The sequence below is a fragment of the Pollicipes pollicipes genome, unplaced genomic scaffold (assembly GCF_011947565.3).
Source record: "Pollicipes pollicipes isolate AB1234 unplaced genomic scaffold, Ppol_2.1 Scaffold_4947;HRSCAF=5844_pilon_pilon_pilon, whole genome shotgun sequence".
Lineage (NCBI taxonomy): Eukaryota > Metazoa > Arthropoda > Thecostraca > Pollicipedomorpha > Pollicipedidae > Pollicipes > Pollicipes pollicipes.
The window spans coordinates 107,249-113,248 of NW_023596592.1; the positions used below are offsets into that span (position 1 = coordinate 107,249).

General features: G+C 49.4%; 1 protein-coding gene across 2 annotated transcripts in view; it reads right to left on the reverse strand.

Moving 5' to 3' along the window:
* LOC119101915 (nuclear pore complex protein Nup85-like) overlaps positions 1-6,000 on the reverse strand; it is a 41,474-nt gene that overhangs the window by 11,632 nt on the left and 23,842 nt on the right. Inside the window, exons 1-2 of one of the 2 annotated variants that reach the window (XM_037225304.1) lie at positions 730-748; positions 271-388 (exon numbers count right to left, since the gene is read on the reverse strand). The gene's annotated coding sequence lies outside the window, so the exon portion shown is untranslated. Of the gene's footprint in view, positions 1-270; positions 389-729; positions 749-6,000 lie in introns of those variants that run through there. The other variant, XM_037225305.1, reaches the window with a different exon arrangement.

Here is a 6,000-nt window from a genome sequence, read left to right on the forward strand (position 1 = left end):
CATTCAAGAGTTATTTTTAAAATATTCAGGGTCAAATTGATCCTCCACACCTGTCTGTTTAACACCTTACAAGACATATCCAATCATCATGCAGAAGGTTAAATGAATGCAGACTTGGTAACACATCTATGCTACAATATGCAGAGAACTAACTCACAGAAGAATGGGGCTTAACAGATGCTGTAAAAGGCATATCCAATGCTCTTGTGGAATATTCACTAGATGCATGCTTAGTAACATGTCTAAGTCCATTCAAATACAATGAATTACCAGACTTCTCCATGGCTCCAGTTTTGGCTCCATAGTCGACCGCATGAAGGACAGCATTGTTGTCACAGCCAAGAACCACATTCATGCTTGCATGTCGGGAGCCTGGGATGTTCACCACCTGAAAATGTTTGGTGTGTTACTTACTGAATAAACTGTATCAGACAAGCAACCTTTGATCTGTTGCACTAGTGTTAGAAGTGATGAGGCTTCAAGGCTATGTGAACAGTGGTTGTTTGTGCCCAGAATTGTCTCATCAAAAAGACTTCTATACCTCATGTTGTTTCACACCCTCATTGCACATCAAAATACCAGAAAACTACTCCCACTGCCAGTTTTTGGGGGACAACTGTGATTGGTCACACAGCAACTGCCTGACTGTTGAGACCTGTAGTTAGTTGGTTTCGTCAAGCATGTCCAACTAATCATGACTTACTATGCACATATGCCACTACTACTCACACAAGGAAGTAAATCATCTCATCCATGGTGCCACTTTTCAAGGTGATGCAGCTCAGCAGCTATATGCAAAGGTATTAGTGATATTTTCTTCTCCTATGTATCCCTGAAAACAATAACCATAATCAACTGGGTTCTACCACAAATAAACAAGTGTTGTCACCCAAAATGTGAACACTACACTGGAATCATTCAGGGGGTAAGAAAATTCACCAGTATTATTGTGACAATCTCCATCTAATCTTTGAACCATTAGGCAGCCATGCAGCATGAGCCTTATTTCATTTTGGTATTACCACCGCATGCTCTCAAATTTGTGGTAGTCTCTCACCTAGCTGGGAGCACTGAGGTATGCTGCACACGTGGTGGTGAAATTATGAACATAATTCTGTCACAACAACATACATGTTCAAGGCCGCCAGCGTTTTTTGGCTGGCATTCACATCATGGATAACTTGCATGCTGAGAAAGGAGAGCTTTCGAATGGATGTAAAGCACGCAGATTTAAGGGAGGTACTTCATCAATCAGACACCTGCCAGAAGCTCTTAACTCTCAACAGTGCTATTCTATATTCGATCGGACCACTCACCGTCGATCGTCCAGCAGCAGATTGTGGAGTCTCAGACCATTGTCTGGAGCGGTGCAAACTGATCGAGCAGCCGTGATTCCAACGAATTCCGATGCAGATTATCTCCATTGGTGATGTTTGTCGCCAAAGCGCAGCTTATGTCCCTTTTTGAAAGTTGCGGCTAGTTTCACGAACTTTTTGTTTGTGGGCATCGAAATTTTGATGATGGAAAGACAGCCGAAAATAATGACAGTGAACCACGAAAAGAGAAGATCAAGCTTATTTAAAACTGATTGGCAGAAAAAAGATCTGTTTGGTCCTTTTTATACTGCTCAGTTTACTACATTTCGTTCTTTAATACTAGGCCACTGTTAATAGGAATTACCGAATCCCGCTGTCCAAAACAATAACTGATCAGACAACTGGGACACAAGTGTCGATTTGTACTGTTTTGGGTGGACCATTGTTCTACCCAATGCCAATTCTTCCCCGGGTGACTCCCCCAACCTTTTAGGCATTGCGTTAAGCTAGAAAGAACAAATAAAATGAGAATGCGATCTCACGTTCAGTTGAGTGATGCCGACTGAGGTAACCACATTTAAAGCTTTGCTCTCGTACCGTCATAACTACTTGAGTATTTTCTGTTCTTCCTACATGCTAGATGCACGTAATGACACTCTTGATACGGCTTATGGGCACTGGTCTGCATTTTGTGCTATGGTCTGAGCGTTTTGGCATTATTCAACGATGCTATGAGTTCTACGCATTGCAGAAAGCTGGGTCAATTCGCCACAACGTGCTACTGGAACGCGAAAACAAACTGGTGGAATAAATATGCCCAAAAGCCTGACCAAGATGACAGTTGTCTATGCTCGGAAGAGCCATTGAGGTATGCTGACCTTCATTCTGGCATGAATATTTAATGGAAAGGTACGCAGACCCCACGGTCAACACCAGCCGGCTAAACCCATAGCGATAATCGTCCAACAATGACCACCAAAGTAGCACTACCCACGTCTTACATGCAAACATGAGTGCTTCGCTACAGCCTACACCTCGCCTTGCCGCTACCAGCCGGGGGTTTCGATGGCAGCCTTTAAGAGCCGCGCACATCAACTTAACCCCTTTTCTCCCCGTGCAACAACGTTCGAAGTCACATCACATCTATCCTACGTTGATTCCCGAAACTTGGTTTCGACAATCGCCGTCAAGGTACATGATAATGATGCCCTACGACAATATCTTCCTTTGAGGCAGGTTGAGGACACGCATAACAGCTGGATTGTATTCCCTATTCAAGGGGGTGGGGGGCGGGCTTAAACATCATAACGCTGGGATCAAAGGGGCCAACTCCAGAAACAGTCTCTAGTGTATTTTGGGCTAGGTTTTCCCCACTCAGCCCCATCCTTCCTATTTTGCGAAACTACGACGCTGTGGAGGAGGCCTAACGAGCGTGATGCGCGACAGATTCGCCACCGGATTACTCACGCGTTAGGTGTGGGACTGAGGACCTATTTCCCAGGCAGGGACAAGATTACGGCCCGCGATTTACATTGGCCGGGGCCAGTACCGCAGGCAAGGGGTCATAGGGGTACGTGCCCCCTATGACCCCCTCCCCTCCCTCTACCGTTTGAGGACCCCCCCCCCCCAGGGGGGGGAGTGTCTCAGTCGGCCAGAGATCACGACCGCCGAACGGTTGGCTCCCTGTCAGTCTGAACTCTGGGGGAACATTTCTCAGCAAAAGGAGGGTTAGGGGCCACGATTTGCAGTGGTTTCGGCCCCTGAAACAATGGCTTAGGCCCCTGTGTCGGTGAGGGACTCACAGCGCCTAACAAAGAGTCATATGCTGGTTGTGGCCCCGAGTTGCTCACGGGCTTTGCTTGAATGGCCCCAGGGACCAAAGATCAAGGACCGATTGAAAGGCCCATCGTCCTTTTGAGGTGAGGTCACGGCCCCAAAGGACCGGTCGTTTGTTACATTAAGGATGCCTTTCTGTCTGTAAAGCCGTGACCCCAAATGTCGGTCAGAGGGCCTCTTGCATCGATTGGGAACCGCTGGGACAGTGCGGCCTCTGTTTCGGCCAGAGATCACCAACACCGGACAGTCGGCTGCGTGTCGTCTGAGCCTTGGGAACCCATTTCTCAAGCACGAGCCATGGATGAGGCTGAGATTTGCATGATTCAGGCGTCTGATATCTGGGGGTGTCGGTCGGGGACCTGCAGTGCCTAACAGGAATCCTGTGGTGGCAAGTCGCCCAAAGTCGGTCCGGGGAACATTTGCTCAACAGGGACGGGGCAGGACCCCGAATGACAGAGGGCCTCTGCGTTGATCGGGCCTTCGGATAATGAAAGTAAACATGCGAGCACATGATGGGTGCTCACATTGAGACAATGGAAGGGTCCTGTGCCAGCCAGGGTCCCCAGCACCGAACGGTGGGCCCTACAACCCATTTCTAGCATGGGCCCGTTAAGCCGAACTGGTGTCTATGTGTCGATTATTGAACCACCTGCAGCGATCAGGGATGTTGTTGCGTCAGTGAGGGTTCCTGCGTCAATGAGGGGCCAACTGCGCGGGTCAGAAGATCTCCCGCGACAGGACAGGGGGGGGAGACCAATGTGATATGATTATTCCTCTAAGGGCCCCCGAATCGACCAAGGGACCCCACACTGTGTCGCAAGAATGGCAGGCGGAAGGCACTCCACGTTGGAACGGAATGGCCCTTCAGCCCTTGACCGGGAACAATATGTACCCTCTAGTGTTCTACTCATGGGGACGCCTGCCCGGAACAATATTGAGGGCCTCATTAGTGTTCAACAGAGTGGATCGGAACGAGTTCAAAACGAGTGAGATCATCCCATGTTCGCCTGAGAGCAATAACTTTGTGCGCAGAGTTCATCAGCCAAACCAATTACACTAAAAGGTTTGAGCCTGCGCGTCCGAAACCTCGGGAGCAGGGACAACGATGTTCTGGGTACTCTGAAAAACCGAACGACGTTAACCAATGCAAGTAACGCCATACAGCGGGCACTGAACGCGCGAGAACGACCACCGTGAAGTAACGGTTCTGAATGTCTTTCAAATTAAGTCGCACCGCTCAAGGAGTAGACTGGGCGTATCTTTTCAACTATAAGATTTTCCCCTGGACAGATAATCTGCCAAAGCAGCACAAAAAAACATATACTCCTCCAGTTCCACCACCAGATTCCGGCGCCACTTCACGGTGCTGTGAAGCCTGGTCCGTGATTATCACCAATCTAAAAATCGCGTGGGTAAAATGTACGCACGGGCTATCTTCTACATGTACGATTTGTTGTCATGAAGTGTTCAAAGGCGCTTTTCAGATGCGTCATCATTTTCGCCCACTCATTGACCACGGGGTAATATTAGTCACGGGGTCGATGCCGCGCGGCCTATGAAGACTGCAACGCCTGACGTCGAGGTCCTAGCTGCTAAGGTTTGCGAGCGCGGAGGTTGGAAGCTACGTTACATAAGTTGCGTCTCTAACTGATTCTGATTGAATGTTGAACATTTTCAGGCAAACATGGCTTGGCCATGTTAACACAAATTGTTGACCAATTTCGATTGACAATCTTCTTTCTCGGGGTCCGTAATACCCCTGTAGAATCCAGATAAAATGCTGGTGGAGCTTCTGAGCTCGATCACTTCAAAAAGAATTTACCGGACCACTGCAAAATGGGGGGGGGGGGGGGGGGGCGGCGATTTACTTCACGCAATTGTTCAACGCATGGTTTCTTCACTTCATTGATTATGCAGTGCCGATAGAATTTATCTGGCTGTGGCTTCTGGCTTCTATTCCAGTTAAAGAAGGAAAAATTAAAAATGGGAAATGGGCGCGTGTCCTTATAAAAAATGGATCTTTTCCGGAGACTTCTTCGTTTTTATTTGGCGTCTTTCACTATCAGGGGGCCTTTGTCAGCCCTGTCCCGCTTTTTGCCAAGACTCAGGCACACGCCTGGCCGTGGCTCCTGTGCCAGTCAGGGGACACGTGCCTGACACGGGTCCTGCGTTGGCAAAGAACGCAAAGTCGGCCTAGGACAGTGTTCGAAGGGGCCTGAAGAGGAGATCGATGGGCCCCTTGACACCGACGATCGTGCCCCACTGCAGAACACCACGTGTTGGCTGTAGGTTGCGTTAAGTAGCCCGGCTCGCAGGGCCGGCCCATGGGATGCCAGTGAGAGGGCTCTTACACCGATTGGGGGCACCGGGGACAAAGCGGGCCTCTTTTCGATCAGAGACCACCAACCGAGCAGTCGGCTTTGTTTCGGTCTGAGCCCTTAGGCCCACCTGCCGAGCAGGGGCAAGGCCGGGACGCGCGATTTGCTTTGGCCGGGATCCCCTGAAGGAATAAGGGCCCTTTCTAGGTCAGGGGCCCACAGTGCTTAACAGAGGATCCTGTATCGGCAAAAGGCCCCGATTCGGCCTGGGTAACGATTTCTGAACAGGAGAGGGACGGCATTCCAAACGCCAGAGAGTCTCTTGCATTGGTCGGGGCCCTCTGACAAGGAGAGTGGAAGTTTACGATGAGGCTGAACTGAGGGTTCTCCATCCGAATTCAGCCAGGGATCTGTTATACCGATCTGGAGTCTGCAAATTATTTAACAACTGCAGTGATAAGGAATATTTCTGTATCTATGAATCAGTGACGGCCTTGCGTCTATCCATGGTCAAATGGCCGGCTCAGGGA